General features: G+C 40.8%; 1 long non-coding RNA gene across 2 annotated transcripts in view; it reads left to right on the plus strand.

The window, feature by feature from the left end:
- Window positions 1-25,002, plus strand: part of LOC132210576 (uncharacterized) — a 114,208-nt gene that overhangs the window by 50,922 nt on the left and 38,284 nt on the right. Inside the window, exon 3 of one of the 2 annotated variants that reach the window (XR_009446720.1) lies at window positions 3,108-3,754. The exons of the other annotated variant lie outside the window; for it this stretch is intronic. This is a non-coding gene — a long non-coding RNA (uncharacterized LOC132210576). Of the gene's footprint in view, window positions 1-3,107; window positions 3,755-25,002 lie in introns of those variants that run through there. 2 annotated transcript variants of the gene reach the window in all.

The following is a 25,002-nucleotide window of genomic DNA, read 5'->3' on the forward strand; positions in this document are numbered from 1 at the left end:
TAAGCTGAATTGTTTTTTTTGTGCTCTGTATAAGTTACTTTCTTTGTGAACAGGCTGTGGAAAAATCACAATCCCATTGATAATATGGTTTAAAGAGAATAACAGAACGCTTTTAAACTCGCTAGAATGCTTTTAACTTTCTGATTTGTTGTGAGGATATTAAAATGTGAAAGATTGCTAGCCTTAGCTGACATCTTCCTTTGATGTCAGTGGCAATCAGTTACCGCACCGACGATGGTAATATTTAATCCATTAACTTGTCTTTCTTTGACAAATACCTACTAGTCTATTGCAGATTTCTGATATTTTGAATTTACTTCCAATTATATAATAGTGAGCTGTTCATTTTGCTGAATTCTGCAGATTCAAACAGGATAAACAGTTCTGGTATTTATCAACTACCTGTAATACACAAAAGTAAGAAAACAGCATCAATGACAGGAATAAGATTAGAAAAATAATGTGAAATATTCATGGCATGATGATGTTAAGCAGAATTAGGTGTATTAATTTAGTTGTATTTAGATTTGTAAAAGGATTATATGCAAAAATCAAACAAATGTCAGATTTGTTTAGGTAATCGAATAAAATGATTTAATTTCAATAAAGTGACAAGCTTATGCTTCTCCTGTATACACTTGGGGGAAAAATAGTCCTCAAATAAAAGAAGGAAGTTCCTTCAGCTCACTCGATATTGATTTATTCTAATGCAGTTTAACCATGCTCTTCCTGTGCTTGCCACATATGTAAATATTTTGTGAACGCGTTGAAGAACCTGAATGAAGGAATTTAAAATGAACAATGTGAAGATTTCTTGACAAGACAAAGAGAAAACAAAACCTAAAAGAAGCTGAATGCCACCACTACATATTCTCGACACTGGGGACTTAATTAAATGGAACATGGAACAATGAATGGAGGAATGGCTAGGTGGTTGGCATCTCACTTTTGAGTCTTGAAATCATCAATTTAACCTACACATCCAGATGAGTTTGCAATCTCAACTGACAATCCATTGTAGCGGTGGTTTTGTACTGTCAGAAGTGCCATGCTTCGAATGAGCTGTTAAATCAAAGTCACAATTGCCCTCTTAGATGCATGTAAGGGATCCAATAGTGATATTTGAAGAAGAGCAGGGAGTTCTCCAGTCTACTGATCAACATTTACATCTCAGCTGCCATAATAAAAATGTTTCAGCTTGTCCTTTGATGCTGAGGATCAAAAGCTGGAAGGTGGGTGTAGACTGGCCAGCTCTTTTTCATCTGGCACAGTGACAAAGAGCTAAAGGATCTCCTTTTGTGTTGTGAATCGTACTACCTTTCTCTCTATTATATCACTGCGGTTTGTGAGATTTTCCTACATAACAGTAATTACATTGACTTTGAGACTTTTAAAAGCCTGGAGGTGAGACTGGTGCTACCTAAATGCTGGTTCATTTCCTCATTGCAATATGTCGAATGGACCCAGTACATCACAGATTTATGAGTCAATGAACAAACAGATTACAAATTAAGCACACTGCCAATTGTTTCTTATTCAATAAAACTTGTTTATTTTCTTTAAATACAAGACAAAGAACAACTACTTTGATTTACAAAATTGAGAAAACATGTGGCAGCAGCCACAATGACTAAGTGAGATGCATATAGATAAATTTATCCAGATTTAATTGAAGTGTATTAATTCAATAACATTGATAGTCATTTGGTAGGACAGGATTTATGCACTGCTGGAAAAAGACAGATTTTGTCAAAGAAATTTTTACTTTCATCAGGACAATTCATAAGAATTATGAAAATAAAGGGAAAACAACAGTTATAAATTGTCCTGATGAGTGCAAAGACAAAGAACTTTGACAAAGTGTGTCATTTCTCATCAGTAATTAATTTTTCAGCCTTTTGCAAGTTGAAAGTTATCCTAGGATATCAAAATAATTTGGATGAATGCTCAGATAGTTTGGAAGTCAGAAATCAAACAGAATGCTAAGGTATTCATTCACCAAACAATTAATCAAACTTAACAGTTTATTTAACATGCAAGTATTTCAGAAATCACTGTTTAAACTGGAAGTTGCAATATACATTCCACCTCATAATTCTGCAATGATAAACCGTGACTTGATAAATCAGTTGAACCAAAGTGCGAAACTTACATTTGGCACATCATTGATTTTTACCTTATTGATTGCTGTTCTCTTTTTGTCCATAAGATGGCACTAACAGTTTGACTTCAAAAAAAATCATATAATCATCAACAAGTACCTGAGTCCAAAGTTTCCTTTGTTTTAATTTGAAGAGTAGTTGGTGAATTTCTCGCTTAGACAAAAAGGGAAATAGGAACAAAATGTAGAGGAAAATCAACACAAGTTTGTCAGTCTGTTGCCAAAGAACTTGTCGATACTAATCATTTTGTATTTGTTTCTCATTTGGTGTTTACACTCAGAAGGGTATACTTGCAGGAAAACGTGAAACAAAACCAAAGAATAAATCAACTACCTCAACAAATTGGAGAGGCATTACCTGATCCATTTTGGTAACAAGAAGAGGGAGAAACAATATAAAATAAGGCATGACAGCTGGAGAGACCTGGCTGTACATGTGTACACATCATTGAAGGTGATAGGTGGAGAAGGCAGTTAGTAAAGTCTACAGTATCTTGAAGCCTGCCTGACATTCCCAGACCTTGCTCACCTCATGGGGAGAGTATGTTCCTGCCTTGTCATTCTTTTCTTCCAGGTGCTGTCCCAAAGGTGACCATCACTCTTGGTCGCATTGTTGAGACTGTTGGACTACCAGCGCTCTGATTTCCTGCTGCTGATGAGCTGCAGCCCAACAATGCAGGGTCAACCCGACTTTTGAGCCTGACAATGGGACACCTGCTGTGGTAATAAAATATTTGATGGGGTGGGGTTTTTACTATCCAAGTCAGATCAAAACATTTGGTTGATCTAAAATACGAATAAACTAACCCAACAATAATGACATACTTTACATGAACCCAACAGCTTTTAGTGGGGTGTTTGGTGAAAGATCTTTCTGACTGTATCTATTATGCATCTGCAAAAGATTTAAGAGAAAATAAAACTAAAAAAAACATTTTTCAAACAGCACCATGCAAAGATATGAACAAGGAACAGAAGCAAGCTATCCAGCAGCTGAAGCTTCCTCACTAATATATAGGGGAGGACAGGGGATCTGAAGACCGAAGGAGATGAATTTTCAATGTATGTTGCTGCTACTGGAGAATTTTTACTCAAACGCATATACTATAAGATACATAGAAAGAAAATATATGTATTATTTCAAAAAATGTGAATTCTCCTCAGTTATTTTACTTTGTTCATGTTACGGGACAGCTATGAAATTCAACCTTGTTGCATTCTGTTCTCAGGAGCAAAATAATTCATTGACAATTCTTCCAATGTCATCTGATGAGGAGCTTCAGGATCAATCTTTCCAAAAATTGGCTAAATGTCACTTCTATCAAGTCTAATGGAGAGTTTCCCTCCTTGAGGCCTAGAGAGTTTTCTTGCGCTGTCATCCCAATTTGTTTCATTAACTCGGTACCATGTCCATATAATAGTGTCCCTATGGTGTGGGAGCAGGCCATTAGGCCCATCAGCTCCACACTGACCTTCCAAAGATCATCCAACCCAGACCCTGTAATCCTGCATGACCTGCCCACTTAGCTTACACATCTCTGGGCAATTTAGCATGGCCAATCTATTTAACATACTTATCTTTGGACTGTGGGAGAAAACCTGAGCATCCAAAGGAAATCCATGCAGAACATGCAAACTCCACACAGATAGTCACCCGAAGGTGAATTGAACCCAATCTTTGGTGCTGTGAGGCAGCAGTGCTAATCTCTGAGCCACCATGCCACCCTGGTATTCCAAATGTGGTCTAACTAAAGTTCTACACAGCTGCGATATGACTTACCAACTTTTATACTGTATGCGCTAACCGCTGAAGGCAAACATGCCCTGCTCCTTTTTGATCACCTTACTCACTTATGTTGCCACATTCAGGGAACTGGGGCCTTTAACACCAAAATTCTCTTGTATGTTGATATTATTAAGGGCTATGTCATTTGCTCTCTACTTCCCTCCTATATTAGACCCTCCAAAATGCATCACTTCACATTTTCTAGATTAAACTCCATCTGCCATTTCTCCACTCGAAATCTCCAGCCTATCTATACCCCGCTACATCCTCTGGCAATCCTCCTCATTATCCGCAGCTCCTCCAATCTTTGTGTCCTCCATAACTTACTAATCAGGCCACATACATCCTCCTCCAAATCAATTATACGTGTTACAAACAACAGGGATCCCAGGATTGATCCCTGCAGAACACCACTGGCCTTCGATTTCCAGTCAGAATTTACCCTTCTTCCACCATCACGTTCTGTCTTCTGTGACCAAGCCAGTTTTGCATCCATCATACTAGCTTATCCCATGTGACTTCACCTTGTGTATCAGCCTCCCATGAGGGACTTTGGCAAAGGCCCTGCTAAAGTTCCTATAGGCAACATTTACTGCTCTGCCCTCATTAATCACCTTGCGCACTTTCTCAAAAAAACTCAATCAAGTTTGTGAGATACAACATTCCCTGCACAAAGCCATGCTGCCTATCAATAATAAGTCCATATTTTTCCAAATGTGAATAAATCCTATCCCTAAGTATTTTCTCCAATAATTTCCCTGCCACGGACACAGGCTCACTGGCCTGTAATTTCCTGAATTTTCCCTGTTGTCCTTCTTAAGTTAATAAAAAATGTTGCCTGTTCTCCAGTCCTCTGGATTTCTCTGACTAAAGAGAAAGCAAAGATTTTGTACAGGGCTCCAGCAATTTCCTCACCTAGCTCCCTCAATATTCTGGGATCAATCCCATCAGGCCCTGGGGACTTGTCTACCCTAATGCTTTTTAAAACACCCAACACCAATTCCTTTTTTCGATTGACATATCCTAGACTATCAACCTATCTCTCCTGAGACTCACCATCCACCATGTCCTTTTCCTTTGAGAATATCGATGCAAAGTATTTAAGGACCATTTCCTGTAGCTCCAATCATAAATTCCCTCCTTTGGCCTTGAGTGGACCTATCGTTCCACTACCTACTTTCTTGTTCCCTTTCTATATATATATCAAATGCTGTGGATTTTCCTGAATCCTCTTTGCTAAAGACATTTCATAGCCTCTTTTAGCCATCGGAATGCCATGTTTGAGTTCTTTCCTGCTTTCTTTATACCCTTCAAGGGCTTTCTCTACCTTCAGTTTCCTCAATATCTCAGTGATTCATTTATCTTGTTGACTAAACCTTCAATTTATCTTCAACAACAACAATAAACAAAGTTGGTGGAAAATCTCAACATGTCTGGCAGCATCTGTGGAGGAGAAAACAGAGTTAACGTTTCAGGTCCCGTGACCCTTCCTCAGAACTTTCAATTTCGGACGAATGGTCCCAGACCCAGAATGTAAACTCTGTTTTCTCCTCCACAGATGCTGCCAGACCTGCTGAGCTTTTCCACCAACTTCGTTTTCTTCCTGATTTACAGCATCTGCAGTTCTTTTGGTTTTTATTCAATTTCTCTTGTTATCCAAGATTCCCAAATCTTACTAGTCTAATACTTCATTTTCACAGTAATATGCTGATCCTCAACTCTAATAAATTGGCCTTTAAAAGAATTCCACATGCTCGATGTGGAGTTGCTCTCAAACAGTCAATACCAATCTAATTTCTCAGTTTCTTGCCTAATATTATGATAGTTAGCCTTCTCCTAATTTATTACTTTCACCCAAGGACTGTTCTTTTCCTTATCCATGGAAATTAAAAGTTACAGAATTATGATCACAGTTCCTGAAATACACACCACTGCAACTTCAGTCACCTGGCTGGGCTCATTCCCCAATACCAGGTTTAGTATGGCTGCTTCCCGCGTTTGATTATTGACATTTTCTTTCAATAAACCATCCTGGACACACCTAACAAGTGATTCCCAGGCAATATAGGTCAAGTTAAAATCACTCACCGAAACAACACTGTTGTTTTTACATTTTGCCAACATCTGTCGACATATTTGTTCCTCTGTCACACACTGACTGATGGGAGGGCTGGCGTAAAATCCCATCAAAATGACTGCACCCTTCCCATTCCTGAGCTGCTCCCATTTGGCCTCGTTGGATGAGCATTCCAAAGGGTGCTTCGTTAGTCCAGCCAGATATGTCCCCTTATCAGTAATGTAGTTTCCCCCACCTCTTTTACATCCTCTCTATCTCACCTGAAACACCTAAAACCCAGAATGTTAAACTGCCAGTCGTGGTCCTATCTCAACCAAGTCTCTATATTAGCTACAACACCATAGTTGTATACATTAATACAAACCCTAAGATCATCTGCCTCACCTATCATACTCCTTGCATTAAAACAAATACACCTCCGACCACCAGTTCTACCCTCCCCATTTCCAGCTAAATATTTTCTTGTTTTCAGCTGGCTTTCCTGTTATGATTGCTCCCCAGCTCCTCCGCCTCTACAATACCTGGAGGGTGATAATTCCCTAAAATACCCATGTGCTCAGTACCCAATCTCTCTTTCACCTTCACAGCATCATGGTCATCTGCATCATATTGGCTGTCTTCCCATCTGCACATTACCCTTTTGTAGAGTCAGGGTAGTTCAAGGCCCAGGAATGGTGTCTCAATAGTTAGATATTACCAGTATTTTCAGACTCCACACCACCATCACCCTTAACCTATAACCCACTTTGTAAAGGAGAGGAACTCACAGGTGGTGGTGTTCCCATATATCTGTTGCCCCTGTCCCTAAAGATGGAAATGAGTTTGGAAATTGTTGTTTTTGCACAAAAATCTTTAATAAAACAATAAGGAACAAATGTGGTAGGTCAAAGGATAATTTAATATGATAGCTGTGAAACATAAATTTTGTGTCTTTTATTTCATCCAAACTTTAATTAGGGTATAAGAATTTTTGGTCACTTTAAAAAAACTGCCAGATCATCATGCGTTCAATGAAGCTTGATAATTCTGGCTTACACGGCCATCTGATGATCTAAACCTGGCATTTAGTTGTATCAAAGTAAATGGAATTAACTTAGGGATTGCACAGGAACACGATAATTTTATAACAGAGAGAGGGGAAACATTATTATAGCATTGATATTGCAGCAAATTAAAAATGTAATAGAGTACAGCCTCAATTAATATTGCAAAACTCATAAGCAACATTTAGAGTGACAACATATTCCCACTTCAACAATATTCAGATTGTGTTATTTTGGGAGGCATCTCATTGAAATAGTAAAGTTGGTATCACGGGTTTTTCAATGACTATGAAAAAAATGCATTTTTTTTATTCTGCTAAAATAGCTGTTCTGTGCCATTTCATGCTTAAGGCATTTTTTTAATAAGGTCTCCAAAATGTAGAACTTTGAAATCTTTATTAGGTTAATCTGTTTTGTTTATGGAAATTTACGCTTAACAAAAATGGAATAAATCAGCGAAATCTCTAATGATATATTTCTGGTCCACACCAAATGTAAATGTGGAAAATGCATTGGTCCAGCCCATTATGTTCTGTTTATTAGTTTAACAATATAAGACAAGAATTTAAGAAGCGGGAAGTAGCTAATAGGAAAGTGATGGTGAAGATATTGACAAGCTGTAACGCAGGAAATCTGGTTCTGAGTTTCAAAAGACACTAATTTCCCTGAGTTCTCCTGACTTTGTGAGGGTGTTACAGCTAGCTGTCCATCATATAACCTGCTCCCAGCCAACTCCAAATCATTCAAGTCTCCCCCCCAAGCCCAGTGGAACCCCAGGATCGTTTTCACAACTTCCACTCCAGAAAATTCTGAGATCTTAGGATCATTTTTCAGTAATCAAAATTCCTCAAAAATACACTCTGTGATTTCAACCATCCACCTTAACAGCATACTTTCTTTCAGGAGTCTATGTTTTCAATAATCGCAGATATTAGAGCATTTTTCAGTGTTCCTTATAGTCTTACCTCTTCCCATCTTGCAGTCTCTATAACGCCATGGCCTATTTGACCTATCCCTAATTCCTTCCTCCAAGCACTCCGTCCCTTTCCATGATCCTGAAAATGAAACTAAAATTACCACATGACCCTGATTTGCCAACATGGAAATGCAGATGTCAGGGTTCACCATGGGTGTTGATGTGCTAATGTCTCTGTCATTATGACAAACAGATCATCCTGTAGCCCATATTCAAATAAAATTTCAAACTCTCCACGAGCAGCACTATTACTTTCGGCTAAAGTTACAAGAACAGAAGGCAATGAAACAAATGTAATGATCTTGAATTTCTGTCCCTTGGCTGTGAAACATTCAACTTTCTAAAGTTGCTGAAATTACTCCAGATAAACCTATTGTTCTGTGGTAGAAAATTGTCTAATGATACAGTGCCATCTAAGGAAGAATTTCATTGCAAAGTCATTTCTAAGTGTTAGCAATGGCTGTTATTATTGTAACATTGTAGCTCAACACAAAATAAAATTTGTAAGTTATGACCATGTTTTCCATGTATTGCTAATGATTAAACCAAATTTTGCAAAACTCAAGAATAGCATTGTTTTCTTGGACCAAGGAGGCTTGAGATTTCCTATCTGAAGTAAAATCAGGGCAGAGATGGACAGATTGAAAAGGAACCTCTGTTAAACAGGAACTCCAATGGTTTCATGGAATGATAAATTACTCAGGAAGACTTATGGTGAGATTTGAAAGATTTATTATAAAAAAAATCCTTACTTTTATGATCTGTAGAATTCTAGAAAACCAATACTGACACAAATCATTATAGGTCAGCTGCTCCATTACTCACGACTTTGATGAGTAGAGGGGGAAACTCCCTGCATGTTACATAAGGGCTGATTTATTCTTTAATTCATTTCTGGGAAGGGAACATTGCTGATGAGGCCACTGTTTATTGCCCGTCACTAATTACACTGAGGTAGCAGCATTGTTGAACCACTAGAGTCCATGGTGCCTAGATACACGCAAAGTCCTGTTAGGAAAGGAGCTCCAGGATTTTGACCCTGCAACGATGAAGGACTATCAATAGAGTTCCACTTCACTGGAGTAGGTGTTCTTATCTGCTCGTACCCATGCTACCTCAGATTGTAGAGTTTGCTGCTTCGGAATGTTCTGTGATAGCCTGAGGAAGATGCACCTTGCAGGTGTTGATATAGCCAAGTAGAGAGGGGTATCAATTTTGGCAAAATATGCTCAAGTATGGAAGTCAGCACAACCAAGATCTGAACTGTCCCCATCCAGCACCACATCCCCTGCCTGACAGAGCTCATCCTCACTTTGAACAACTTCTTTAACTTCTCTCATCTTCTTCTGATCTAAAGTGCTGCCAAAGGTACCTGCATAGGCTTCACTTCTGCCTATGTCTTTGTGGGGTACATGGAACATTCTTTGTTCCAATCCTATTCTGTCCTAAATCACAACTCTTTCTCTGGTACATCAATGACATCATTGGTGCTGCTCCACCACTTGCCCTGAAATGGAAACATTTTATCGATATCACTTACAATTTCCACCTTCACTCACCCTCACCTGTCCAAATCTGACTCTTGCCTTCCCTTCCTCCAAAACCTTTGTTTCTGGGGATAGGCTGCTACCAATTTCCGCTACAAACCTACCAACTCCCACAGTTACTTCAACTGTACACTTAGGGGCAGCTCGGTGGCTCAGTGGTTAGTACTGCAGCCTCACAGCGCCAGGGACCCTGGTTCGATTCCCAACTCGGGCGATTGTCTGTGTGGAGTTTGCACATTCTCCCTGTGTCTGCGTGGGTTTCCTCCGGGTGCTCCGGTTTCCTCCCTCTGTCCAGAGATGTGCAGGCTTGGTGGACTGGACATGCTAAATTGCCCGTAGTGTTCAGGGGTGCGTGGGTTATAGGGGGTGGGTCTGGGTAGGATGCTTCAAGGGGCGGTGTGGACTTGTTGGGCCGAAGGACCTGTTTCCACACTGTAGGGAATCTAATCTAATCTAATTTAATCTAATCTACATCCTCACACCTTGTTTCCTGTAAATACTCTAATCCATTCTCCCAGTTCCTCCATTTGTGTCGCATCTGTTCTGATGAAGCCACCTTGCACACCTTCTTTCTCATTAGAGAATTCTCCGACGCCATCGTTGACAGAGCCCTGAGCAGTGTCTGATCCATCTCCCGCAATTCTACTGTCACCCTTTCTCTTGCCTTCCCAAGAATGAGAGGGCCCCTGGTCCTCACTTCTCATCCCACCAGCATTCACTTACAAAGAATCCTAAGCCCTCAAATCTGGCACCTCTAATGGGATGCCACAACAAGATGCATATTCCTCTCTCCTCTCTTGTCAGTATTTTGCAGGGGCCTCTTGGTCCAATTCTCCTTCACTCCCAACAGCTTCCCACACCAACACGGCACCTTCCTGTACAATCACAGAAGGTGGAATCCCTCTTAACCTGGTGTCATATAAATTATAACTTTGTCCAACCTAGTCCAACACTGGCATCTCCACATCATCCCTCCTCACTATCGAAGGACCCGGATGCACCTTCCAGTTGAAAGGTGACTTACCTGCATATCACTCAATCTTGTCCTCTGTATTCGCTGCTTACGATGTGATCTCTTCTACCTAGGGGAGACAAAATACATATAAGGCAACCACTTTGTGGAACACCTACACTCTGCCTGTAAAAATGCCTCTGACCTCCAGTTGCCTGCCATTTCAAAACACCAGCATCCTGGCCAAAGTCTCTGTCTTGGGATTGATGAAGAGCTCCGGTGAAGCTCAGCACAAGCTGAAAGAACATTTTCCATTTTGGAAATCCTGCAGCCACCTGGACTCAATATCAAGCTCAGTAATTTTAGGGGCAGAAACTTTCCTCCATGGGATAGTGTAGGGCGATGGGCTTAGATTAGTTCACAGGTCGGCACAACATCGAGGGCCGAAGGGCCTGTTCTGCGCTGTATTGTTCTATGTTCTACGTTCTCTGTTCTATGTTCTATGTCCTTTATCCACCCCTACGTCCTTTGCTCTGTCATCACATAAGCTGCTTTCAGCACAATCAACCCATTTTTCTGAGATTGAATTTAAAAATAATCACAGATAATAGGAACTGCAGATGCTGGTGAATCCTGGGGCCTGTTTGTTAACATACAGGCTTATTTTTAAGAGATAACAAAGTGTAGCGCTGGATGAACACATCATCATAGGAGCAAGAAAGCTGATGTTTTGGGTCGAGACCCTTCTTCAGAAAATGATAGCTTGGATCAAAGGACATGACGAAAGAGAGTTGACTACTAACCACCACTAACTACTAATGGACCTTGTTGGCTTCCTAGCAGGGAAACTTATGCCCTGAAACAATGTCCCTCCTGCCACAGGTATCTAGAAATGTTTTTAAAAATCCTTAAGCAGACACTTCAAGGTTGAAGGCAATAAATTTACGCCATAAATTCCTCACTTCCTTCATATTTCATCTGGTTTTATTTCTCATAGTGTATTTGTTTCATGTACATTGTGTCCTGAGATACTTTCTGCTGCTACTTGGTGAAGGAAAGTGGTAAGTGATAGGCAGAGGCACAGAAATTGAAGAGGCTACATTGAAAGTGCAAACCCATGATAGATAATGACCAGCAGCAACTGGAGGAAGAAAGATGAAGGGCAGCGGGAAGAAGGCAAGATATTGACAGAAAGTAACTGCATGCACTCTGAACAATGCTGCAAATAAGGGGCAAAGTCTCACAAAAAAAGTTTTTATTCAATGGTCTTCATCACAATGATGAGTCAAACACAGAATATGATTTGGAAATAGGTCAGAAGTATGTGAATATTGTGGTACAATAAAATAGAAAAAAAAAACATCCACCTAACATATGCTGTGTGATTGCTAAAGAATGATTGCCTTAGCTATCATGCCACTTGACTCGCTGAGTGTTCTTCTTATGGGAAGAGCAACAAAACTAAATTGTTTGAAAAATATCAGGAAACATAACAGCTGAGTAGGGTAATCATTAAGGTTCAGAGCTATTTAGGTCTACCATGAAATATATAGTAATTCAGCACAGACTGAAAATGCAGAGAGTAGCATTGAATAGAAAGTGATACTGCAGACGTTGTTTTCGATACTGATGATGAAATATTCAGGATATTAACAAACATTGAAGTTATAGGCATAGATGTAAATTTTTATTCTTTGGATTTTGAGTGACACTAAAGACATAGACAAGGATGAGTAGAAATCATATTGCAAAATTGTAAATTTAATGGAACTAGAGTTAGCCAAAGTAAAAGAAACAAAATTGTGAAAACAGCTTTTTAAAAAAATATTATTATTGACTGAAATAACTTGCGTAAATTTAGGTATTTGTGTTTCATACCTGTGGGCTTATGGTAACTAAAAACAAAGAAGTTCGTTAAGTGAATGTTTGATGGAATTAATTGGAGAACAATTGCTTCAAATTACATCATAGAAGGAGTTTCATTGTCTGATATTCAGCTTTAATATTTATCTCATTCAGTTCATGTACCCAGGGCAAATACCTCAAATTATTTGTTTGTAAAAGTATTTTGCTTATCTTATTTTTAAAAGATTAGAGCAATAATTATGGGCAAGTTTAATCTTCATGGTGAGTGATAATGGGAACTGCAGATGCTGGAGAATCCAAGATAACAAAGTGTGAAGCTGGATGAACACAGCAGGCCAAGCAGCATCTTAGGAGCACAAAAGCTGATGTTTCAGGCCTAGACCCTTCATCAGAGAGGGGGATGGGGAAAGGGAACTGGAATAAATAGGGGGGAGAGCGGACCGAAGATGGAGAGAAAAGAAGCTAGGTCAGGAGGAGAGTATAGGTGAGGAGGTAGGGAGAGGATAGGTCAGTCCAGGGAAGACGGACAGGTCAAGAAGGTGGGATGAGGTTAGTAGGTAGGAAATGGAGGTGCGGCTTGAGGTGGGAGGAAGGGATAGGTGAGAGGAAGAACAGGTTAGGGAAGTAGAGACAGGCTGGGCTGGTTTTGGGATGCAGTGGGGGGAGGGGTCGAGCTGGGCTGGTTTTGTGATGCAGTGGGGGGAGGGGAGATTTTGAAGCTTGTGAAGTCCACATTGAAATCATAATCTTCATGGTGATTTGTCTAATTGAATTGGAAAGGGTAACTAAGGCAATAAATTCATAGAATATATTAGGGATAGTTTCCCAGAGCAATATGTCATGGAGCCAACCAGGGAGGAAGCTATCTTGGATCTGGTAATGTGTGATGAGGCAAGTTTAATGAATCAGCTCAGAGTAAAAGATCCCCTTAAGGAATTAATGATCATACTGTAGTAGAACTTAATATTTAGTTTGAGAGTGATAAATGTGACTCAGAAACAAACGTGCTTAACTTAAACAAATTATGACACCTGACCAGCAAGCAATATAAAAACTGAGAATAAAAGATTCTTTGAATATATGAAAAGGAAAAGAATGGTCAAAGTGAACATTGGTCCCTTAGAAAATGCACCTGTGCAGATAGTAATGTGTATAACAGCATTTGTTGGAAAAGTATTGGAATCAACAATTAAGGAAGTAATAGCAAATCATTTGGAAAATCATCATCTAATCAAACAGAATCGGCATGGCTTCATGAAAGGGAAATCAAGCCTGACTAGTTTACTAGCTTTTTGAAGATGTCTCAACCTGTGTGGATAGAGAGGAACCACTGTATGTGTTGTGTTTTGACTTCCAAGAGGTGTTCAACAGGTATTTCACAAAAGTTTAGGTCCTAAGATAACAGACTATGGTGTTGAAGGTATTATATTGCCATGGATGGAGAATTAGCGAATGGGCAAGACAGTGAGGTAAGATAAGGGTTTTATTTTAGGTTAGTGTCTTGTATCCAGTGGTATTAAACAGGGATTGATGTTGGGACTGCAATTATTCACAATATATATTAATGACTTGGGAGAAAAAGCAAATGTGTTGGTGTCAAATTTGCAGATGGTACAAAAATAGGTGGGAAGACAGGGTGCGAGAAGGATACAAACAGTTTACAGAGAGATAGTGATAGATTACGTGATGGGAAAAAGTTGGCAGGTGGAGCATAATATCGGTATATGCAAACTTGTCCATTTTGGAAGGGACAACAAAAGTATTATTTAAATGGAGAAAAGCTGCAGAAAGCTGCAAAACAAAGAGATTGGGATGTTTCTGTATGAAACACAGAAAGCTAGCACAGATGTGCACCCGGTAATCAGGAAGGCTAGTGAAATGTTGACCCATTTTTCAAGGGTGTTGAAGTAGAAGAGGAGGGGAGTCTTGCTGCAACTATACAAGTGCTGCTGAGATCTGGGTTACTGTAGAACAAAAACAAAGTTTCTGGAAAAGCTCAGCAGGTCTGGCAGCATTTGTGAAGGAAAAAACAGAGTTAACGTTTCGGGTCTGGTGACCCTTCCTCAGAACTGAGGAGTACTGTGAGCAGTTTTGGTCCCTTTAGCTGAGGAAAGGTATAATTTCACTGGAGGCACTTCAGAGAAGGTTCACTGGGATGATCTCAGGAGAGGCAATGGCCTAATGGTATCGTCATTAAACTATTAATCTAGAGACATAGGTAATGTCCTGGGGCACTCTGTTTGAACCTTGACACAACAAATGGTGGAATTTGAATTCATTAATGACACAGGAATTAAAAAACTACTGATGACCATGAAGCCATTGTCCCATCTAGTTCTCTAATGCCCTTTAGCGGAGGAAACTGCCATCCTTAACTGGTATGGCCTACATGTGATGTCTGAGCAATTAGGGATGCGCAATAAATGCTGGCCTCATGCCCTCATCCCATGAATGAATTAAGAAAAATACCACTGGCTAAACAGTTTGGGACTCCAATCACTGAAGTTTAGAAGAATGTGAGGCAATCTTATTGAAACATTTCGGATTCTTAACAGACTTGACAGGGTAGAAGCTAACAGGATATTACCACTTAAAGGAGAGGCTAAGAGCAGAGGGCATTGGCTCAGGATAAAGGAGTGCCAATTTAAGACTGCAATGAGGATGAATTTCTTCTCACAGAGGGCTGTGAGTCTTTAAGCTCTTCGGCACAAAGAATTGTAGGCATATTTCTTGTGGATATTTTTGACTGAGATGGATAGGTTCTTGATCAGTTAGGGAATCAAGGGCTATGGGGAAAGGGCAGGAAAGTGGAATGAGGTATGTTTGATAAGCCATGATCCTATTGAATGGTAGAGTAGGCTTAAGGGGCTAAACGGTCTAGTCCTGTTCCTTTTTCTTATGGCCTTATGGTTTTATGGATGTAAACTGGATAGACCAGCTTGTGCCATTGTCAAATTGAAAGTTGAAAGCAATGATAATATTTAGTTATGATGTAAGTGGACATTTACTCTGATATTGAAATAAATACAAATGTGAAAGAATATGATTATGGATTGTTTTATTTTGTTGCTGGCTAATGGAAGTGCTTCAAAACTATTCAGGATTTAGAACAATTTTTTGGTAATGTTACAGTGACTGCTAGTCTGAATAGTGCATTTAAGCTGTGTTGAATAACTTTTAAAAGCTTTGAAAGCTTTGATTGTAGGCAGAATATTACAATGAGTAAGACAAGGGCTTCCAGCTTTGTCATCCTGAAACAGGTGGGCTGAATAGAAGATAATGAAATACATGTTAATCGTATTTTTGACATGAGTGCAACGCACAAAAAAACTTAAACACTGTTGTATACTACAAGGCACAAGAACAGTGATCATTGCTTTAACAATCCCAAACTATACGCAGTAATTTGTTAGAAATTTCAGAGAATAAATACTTTCTTATATTTCAAAATTGAGTTGCTATTACACCTGTTATTTTTGCCCACCGTCCAAATGATCTCTATTGCATATTAAGAGAATCAGTAATCCTCCCCGGAGGGATTTTAGAATAGTCACGGTTTAGTATTATTCTTTTTGTCATGCTTAGGAGCAATGAATTGATAAAATTTTGATTGCATTTGTAGCATCAGACTTGTTTTCTTTCTTTTAAATATTGTATATTTTGCAAATTTGTTCATTAACCTCATGAGAATTTTGTGAAAATATTTGCAACATACCTATGCAGCCTTGTCTTTTTCACACACACTACTTATTCAGTACTACACTGTATTTCTGCACAAAAAAATTGGGATTCAAAATTGATGACAAGCATGTTGAAACTTATGTTCTGCCACATTGTAAACTTCCTAAACTCGCTGGGATATAAAAATTGTCACTATTCAGAGATGAGAGGCAGATGAGCTTGTGCAATGGAGCCACACTGGAAATGAAGAAACAGCTTATATTTATATAGAGCACTTCACAATTTCATAAGTATGCTTGACAGCCAATTAAGTTCTTTGATGAATAGGCATTGTTGTACAGTCGTAAAATGCAGGGGCAATTCATCACAGCAAATCTTCTACAAACAGCAATGAGATAATGACCAGATAATCTGCTCTGTGATGCTAGATGATTTTGGCCAGGACAATGGAATGCCCCTGTTCTTCTTTGAAATACTGCCGTGGGATTTTTTACATTGACATGAGAGGGCAGACAGAGCATTAGTTTTAATGGTTCATCTGAACGGTGGCATCTCTGGCAGAGCAGCACTTGCTATGTTCTGCAGTGAAGTACAAACACAGGTTTTGTGCCCATATTGCTACACCTCTGCAAAGAGTTAGAAGGGATGATTTTTTCTTTTTTGTGATGGTGGGGGCTGCCGTCCAATAACAGCACACGAAGGCGTGTGCCACATCTTATTTTTCAAGCAGATGGAAACTGTTACAAAACATGGTTTCTCTGCAATCTCCCTGCACTGCCTTCTACTCACGAAAAGGAGAGCTTTGCCCATGTGTTGCCAATTGCTGGGGAGATGTTTAATGCATTGAATTAAAACTCTGAGCCATCTCCAAAGTGAAACCTTAAAGTTTCAAAATTTTAAATGATCCTGTATCAAACATATTATAGCAGGCAAAACAAAAATGAATAAAATAGCGCCGGTCACAGTAAGTCCACCTTACAAACAGTGAATTGAACAAGAAGCAGGGGAAATGATTTACAGGGCATCCAGTTAATGATTGTAAAGTACTGGAACCACAAGGGCTACTGTGATGAATTATAGTGCACCCCTTCAACCAGCCAGAGACTGGTTACCCTATGAATCTTTGAACATAATAAGAGATTTTTTCTGGGTCAAGTCCACTGAGTGCAACAAATATTGAATAGTCAGATGGCATGTTCTAAAAGGGGTGACCCAACACTTTGTCATTTAAATCAGAGAATTTTCCATTTTTTGCTGTGCCTGGGTGATGTAGTATGTCTGACTCCAGAAAACACTTGCTTCATATAACAACAACAAGAACAATATATTTTATTATTGTGTCTTTAACATAATGAAATGTAATGCTCCACAGGAGCATTATAAAACAAAGTATGACACCAAGCACATCAGGACTATCGATTACTGGCCAACAGACTGAAGCCTAACTGAGGGATTTATTGTCATTTGAGCTTTCTCCTAATGCTCTTTATTTGCACTCACATTAAAATGTAACTTCTTTTTTAGTGGTCTGAGTTGATGAATAAAACTGCCTCCCGTATCATCAGCCACTTTTGTTTTTGTTCTGAAAGTTGCTGTGTTTGATTGACAGACTGACAGTGGCAGACTGATTATTTTTGTTTGCAATACGCTTATGTTAGACCCATAGTAATTTGATCATCTATTGTATCAAAGAGAAGTATCCTGATATCCTTAAGGTGATTGTCAAAAGAACTGGAGATTAGTCAAGGAGACTGAATGAGTTGTTATGATCTGAAATTCATTGCCTGAAAGCGAGGTGCAAGCAGATTTAATAATAACTTTCAAAAGGGAAGTTGATATATCCTTGAGGACTCATTTTTATGATTACTGTGAAACAGCATGGATGTGGGAAGCAATGGATCGGCCTTACTAAGGGCAGAAAGGCCTTCTTCTGGGATATATGATTCTATGATCTCATAACAATTTGCAGTGCTCACAAACACAATACAGTTGCGTTCAATGTGATTAATTTAGCCGCAAAATACAAACCACAAAATACTTGTGCTGTCAATAATTTAAAGATTCATAGACAATAAAATCTTGATTTTTCTGACTATAAGTTTATACTATGGTTCTTTTTCCACTGCTGTATGCTTGGCTTTAGAGATGGAGTTTTGCTTTATAATCAGGACTTTCAATAGAGCTTGACTAGTGTTACTTTGCTGGCAGTGTCTATATATGATGTAAAGGAATGGTGAGAGTGGAGGTTTTTCATGTGTCCCTGGTGAAATAACACCACTGGACCCTGAGCAACTCCATGGAATTACCAGGCTACTGTTTCAGGTGGAAGATTAGAAGCAAAACCGCAAACATTTGGAATTTTGAAATAAAATACGAATTCCTGCAAGTACATAGCAGGTTAGGTCGCATTTGTAAACCGAAAGGAAATTGATCTGTTCATTGATTCCCCTATCCAACAGGAACACATCCATGTCTGTCTTAGAAATATTCCATGACCCCAACTTGCACCACCATCAAAATGTAGACTGAGTGCTGGAATTTGGGATTTATATACTCAGGTAAGTACAGATTCGATGGGCTGAAGGGCCTCTGCTGTTTTATGTGATTCTGTGATATATTCTGAGGCAGTGAGTTCAAAAGTTGAACAACCTTTTAAGACAATAAAAAGAATCTCTTCAGCTCTGTGCTGAAAGGGTGATCACTAATTTAAAAGCAGCACTCCATTGTTGTGGACTGAATAACAAGAGTGGGTTAGGGTTACTGTTAGGGTTAGTGTTAGTGTTAGGGTAAGGGTTAGGGTTAGGGTTACTGTTAGAGTCAGCGTTAGTGTTAGGGTTAGGGTTCGGGTCACAGCTAGGGTAAGTGTTAGGGTTAGGGCTTGGGTTAGGCTTAGGGTTAGTGTTAGCGTTAGGGTTGGGGTTAGGCTTAGGGTTAAGGTTAGGCTTAGGGTTAGGGTTAGTGTTAGTGTTAGGGTTAGGGTTAGGCTTAGGGTTAAGGTTAGAGTTAGGGTTAGGGTAAGGGTCAGGGTTAGGGTTAGGGTTAGTGTTTGGGTTAAGTTTAGGGTTAGGGTCACAATTAAAGTTTGGGTTCAGGTTGGGTTAGATCTCATCAATGTCCTCTAGAACTGTAGGATAATTATTTATTTTCATTCCTGATTTTTCCCATAAAAAGGATGTTGTCCCATAAGCTTTTATGATTGTGTGCTATTCTTGCTTGCCTACTTTAAACTCAGATTTCTGCCTTTGTTCTAATACTCCTGTCTTTTTAGTTCTTTCTGCCAAAGTGAACAATTTCACATTTTCTCACATGACACTCTATGTGCCAGATTTTTGACCACTTACTCAATGTATCCCTATCCCTCTACCGGCCTGATTATTTCTTCATTACAACATGCTTTCCTATCTTGGTGTCATCTGTGAATTTCAGTACAATGCCTTTGGTCTGCTCATCTAAGACTCCACTGCAATCAAACAATGACCCATTTATTGTCTACTCTCTTGTTTCTGCCAGCCTTCCGTGAACCTGAAGTTATTGGGCCCTTCCCAACTCACCATTGAGTCTAAGGGGCCAAGCCCACTGGACAGGGAGGTCTGAGGGCTTGCTGCAATGTTTGAAAGTCCCAAGGTCAGGGGAGGGGAGAGTTGGAGATAGAGGACAGAATGACAACATTAGCCAGTAAGGAATAACCTGGAGGGTTGGGAGGGAATGGTAAACTTGGCAGCGGATCTAGAAAAAGGGCCAGTGATAGAAACATTCTCCTCTAATTGCAAGGACCAAGTAGACTGTGATAATGGGAACTGCAGATGCTGGAGAATCCGAGATAATAAAATGTGAGGCTGGATGAACACAGCAGCATCTCAGGAGCACAGAAGCTGACGTTTCGGGCCTAGACCCATCATCAGAGAGGGGGATGGGGTGAGGGTTCTGGAATAAATAGGGAGAGAGGGGGAGGTGGACCGAAGATGGAGAGAAAAGAAGATAGGTGGAGAGGAGAGTATAGGTGGGGAGATAGGGAGGGGATAGGTCAGTCCAGGGAAAACGGACAGGTCAAGGAGGTGGGGTGAGGTTAGTAGGTAGGAGATGGAGGTGCAGCTTGGGGTGGGAGGAAGGGATGGGTGAGAGGAAGAACAGGTTAGGGAGGCAGAGACAGGTTGGACTGGTTTTGGGATGCAGTGGGGGGAGGGGAGGAGCTGGGCTGGCTGTGTGGTGCAGTGGGGGTAGGGGACGAACTGGGCTGGTTTTGGGATGCGGTGGGGGAAGGGGAGATTTTGAAGCTGGTGAAGTCCACATTGATACCATTGGGCTGCAGGGTTCCCAAGCGGAATATGAGTTTCTGTTCTTGCAACCTTCGGGTGGCATCATTGTGGCACTGCAGGAGGCCCATGATGGACATGTCGTCTAAAGATTGGGAGGGGGAGTGGAAATGGTTTGCGACTGGGAGGTGCAGTTGTTTATTGCGAACCGAGCGGAGGTGTTCTGCAAAGCAGTCCCCAAGCCTCCGCTTGGTTTCCCCAATGTAGAGGAGGCCACACTGGGTACAATGGATACAGTATACCACATTGGCAGATGTGCAGGTGAACCTCTGCTTAATGTGGAAAGTCATCTTGGGGCCTGGGATGAGGGTGAGGGAGGAGGTATGGGGGTATGTGTAGCATTTCCTGCGGTTGCAGGGGAAGGTGCCGAGTGTGGTGGGGTTGGAGGGCAGTGTGGAGCGAACAAGGGAGTCACGGAGAGAGTGGTCTCTCTGGAAAGCAGACAAGGGTGGTGATGGAAAAATGTCTTGGGTGGTGGGGTCGGATTATAGATGGCGGAAGTGTCGGAGGATGATGCGTTGTATCTGGAGGTTGGTGGGGTGGTGTGTGAGAACAAGGGGGATACTCTTTGGGTGGTTGTGGCGGGGGCGGGGTGCGAGGGATGTGTTGCGGGAAATGCAAGAGACGCGGTCAAGGGCGTTCTCGACCACTGTGGGGGGAAAGTTGCAGTCCTTGAAGAACTTGGACATCTGGGATGTGCGGGAGTGGAATGCCTCATCCTGGGAGCAGATGCGGAGGAATTGGGAATAGGGGATGGAATTTTTGCAGGAGGGTGGGTGGGTGGAGGTGTATTCTAGGTAGCAGTGGGAGTCGGTGGGCTTGAAATGAACATCAGTTACAAGCTGGTTGCCTGAGATGGAGACTGAGAGGTCCAGGAAGGTGAGGGATGTGCTGGAGATGGCCCAGGTGAACTGAAGGTTGGGGTGAAAGGTGTTGGTGAAGTGGATGAAATGTTTGAGCTCCTCTGGGGAGCAAGAGGCGGAGCCGATACAGTTATCAATGTAACGGAGGAAGAGGTGGGGTTTGGGGCCTGTGTAGGTGCGGAAGAGGGACTGTTCCACGTAACCTACAAAGAGGCAGGCATAGCTGGGGCCCATGCGGGTGCCCATGGCCACCCCCTTTGTCTGTAGGAAGTGGGAGGAATCGAAAGAGAAGTTGTTGAGGGTGAGGACAAGTTCGGCTGGGCGGATGAGGGTGTCGGTGGAGGGGGATTGGTCGGGCCTGCGGGACAGGAAGAAGCAGAGTGCCTTGAAGCCATCTGCATGCGGAATACAGGTGTACAGGGACTGGACGTCCATGGTGAAAATGAGGTGTTGGGGGCCAGGGAATTGGAAGTCCTGGAGGAGGTGGAGTGTTTTGTAGACTGTTGTGTTTCCTCTGCTCACACTTAGACATGAAGAAATATAGACAATTAGAGAAGGAATAGCCCTACGAGCTTGTTCCACCAGTCAATCTAATCATGGCTAATCATCCAACTCAGCACCTTGTTCTAGCTCTCTTCATTGAGCTTTAATCCCTTTCGCCCTGAGAACTATACCAAATTCCTTCCTAAAAACATCCATTGTTTTTACCTCAACTGCTTTTTGTGATAGAGAGTTCCACTGGCTCACCACTCTCCAAGTGAAGGAGTTTCTCCTCATCCCAGTCGTACATGGCCTACCCTGTGTCCTTAGACTGTGACCCTTGGTTTTGGATCCCCTAGTCATCAGGAACATTCTTCTTGTGTTCACCTTGTCTGAATTTCATAGATTTCTATGAGATTCACCTCATTCCTCCAAGCTCCCATGAACATAGTCCTAACCGATTCAATCTCTCTTCATACATCAATTCTGCCATCTCAGGAATCACACAGATAGACCTTTGTTGCAATTGGTTCATAGCCAGAATATCGTTCCTCAGGTAATGAGACTGAAACTGCACACAGTATTCCAGATCTGGTCGCACTGAGGCTCTGTCCAATTGCAGCAAGACGTCCCTTCTCCTGTACTTGAATCATCTAGCTATGAAGGCCGATATACCATTTGCCTTCTTCACTACTTGCTGCACCTGCATGCTTACTTTCTACGACTGGTGTGCAAGGACAGCCAGGCCTTGTTACATGTCACTCTTTCCTCATCAATCATTATTTAGATAATAGTCTGCCTTTTTAGCATTGCAACTAAATAACCTCACACTTATCCACATTATACTTTATCTGCCATGTATTTCTCAACTTGCCAGAATCACTTTGAAGCATTTCTGCTTCATCCTCACAGTTCACCTTCCACCCAGTTTTGCGTCATCTGCAAACTCGGAGATATTACATTTAGTTTCCTCATCTGAATAATTAATATATAATGTAAATAGCCAGGTTGTAGGCATTGAGCCTTGTTGTACCCCACTAGTTACTACCTGCCATTTGGGAAAGACCCATGTATTCCTACTCTTCGTTTCTTGTCTGCCATCACATTCTCTGTCCTTGTCAGTACTCCACCACCAGTGTCATTCACTTTAATTTTACATTCTCATCTCTTATTTGGGACTTTGTTGAAAGCCTTTTGAAAGTCCAAGTAAACCACATCCCACTGGTGTCCCATCATCAACTCTACCAGTTACAACATCAAAGAATTCCAACAGATTTCACTTTTGTAAATCACACTGGCTCTATCCGATGCCACCACGGTTTTTCAAGTGCTCTACGATGACATTTTTTATGATGAAGCCTAACATTTTTCCTACTACCATTCCCAGTATACCCAGTCCATAACTGCTTTCCACAAGCCACAAAATTGAAGCCAGGCAGGGAGCAATCCTAAATATTCAATAACCATTCACTTAAGGGCAAGAGTAAATGGGACACGCTAGGCCTCACTTACACATGCAAAAGTGCATGAAGTTTACGCAGTCAGTTGGGAGGCCAATCTGGGAATTTTCCAGGTTACCCAGTCAACATTCCCCCATCCCACCCCCCATCCTTGGCCTGGAGAACACATGTGGGGCTCATAAAATATTCCTGAGACAAAAATAAAAATGGCTGGAAAAGCTCAGCATGTCTGGCAGTGTCTGTGGAGAGAAAATCAGACTTAGAGTTTTAGGTCAAGTGAATCTTCCTCAGCCCTGAAAAGTTAACACTGATTTCTCTCCACAGATTCTGCTAGATCTGCTGAGCTTTTCCAACAATATTTATTCCTGTCTCTGATTTACAGCATCTGCAATTTTTTTGGTTTTATAAAATTCTCCGATTATTCTTTATTCAGAAATTTCCAGAGTCTGTTGTCCAGAAATAAAATCAGAAATATCTAAGATTTATTCATTCTGATTTTCAATATTAGATGGATTTATAGCTGAAAAAGGTCAGGATACCACAAATAGCAGAAAGTGAACCCATAATGACTAATCTAACAGAACTGCTCACGTCAAAGCTTTCTACAAAATTCCTGTTCAAGACCATAGATTTTCTGAGAAGTCAAATGAAAATTGCCATTCGGGTCAGGAGAAGCTTTTTCATTTTTGACATGAAATAATTATGAAGTTACAAAATTGCATTCAAAACATTTGCCCACAGTAAGGTAATTTCTACAGAAGGAATTGCAGAAATGAACTCTTTGCAGAATTGAAAGCTGGAGAAGAAGTAACAGTCGGAATTTTATCAGAAATTGCCTAAGTATTAATTTTGGCAATAAAAACCAAAAGAACTGCGGATGCTGTAAATAAGGAACAAAAAAACAAAGCTGCTGGAAAAGCTCAGCAGGTCTGGCAGCATCTGTGGAGGAGAAAACAGAGTTAATGTTTCGGGTCTGGTGACCCTTCCTCAGAACATTAATTTTGGCAAGTCTTATGGAGGGTTTTTCTCCAGGAACCTCAATGAGATTTTTCATACAATTCTCTGAAACATGCCTTCTTAGTTTTGCACCACACCTCTATGGCAACTTCTTATCCTATCTTTGCTTTTGCCAGAGGAGGAATTAATGGCCACTATCGAGGCTTCCAGCTTCGTACTTAACATGTGAACGTGCAGTAGGTCAAGTGCTGACAATGCACAGTTCCAGGTTCACAGTAATGTCAACAGTTTAGAGGAATGCACAGCAATGCTACAAGCAGGTCAATGACCTTAACTCTGCCATTCTTCTCTCTGCTAACTCACATTTACTCTATTGCTGCTACTGCACCTCCCACCAAGGCTCAAGGCTTTTTTGGCATTTGCGTCATCTTCCCCCACACCTCGCTCACTACTTCCAGACTACTGACCCTGCATGTTCTCCGTGCTTCCTACTCACTCCTCCAAATGACTTGCCAATGTTCCACATGAGTTAGAGAACTCCAATACTCTACCATGCATGGTGCCTGTTAAATAAAGATAAATGGCGGCAAAAATGGAAGTTGCTGGAAAAGCTCGGCAGTTCTGGCAGCATCTGTGAAGAGAAATCAAAGCTAACGTTTTGAATCCCATGACCCTTCTTCAGAACCCTTCTGAAGACCCAAAATGTTAACTCTGATTTCTCTTCACAGATGATGCCGGACTTGCTGAGCCTTTCCAGCAACTTTGTTTTTGTTTCTGATTTACAGCATGCACAGTTCCTATGGTTTTTAAGATAAATGGGGGTACTGTTTTGCTATTAGG

Source organism: Stegostoma tigrinum, chromosome 1 (genome assembly GCF_030684315.1).
Source record: "Stegostoma tigrinum isolate sSteTig4 chromosome 1, sSteTig4.hap1, whole genome shotgun sequence".
NCBI classification, from domain to species: domain Eukaryota; kingdom Metazoa; phylum Chordata; class Chondrichthyes; order Orectolobiformes; family Stegostomatidae; genus Stegostoma; species Stegostoma tigrinum.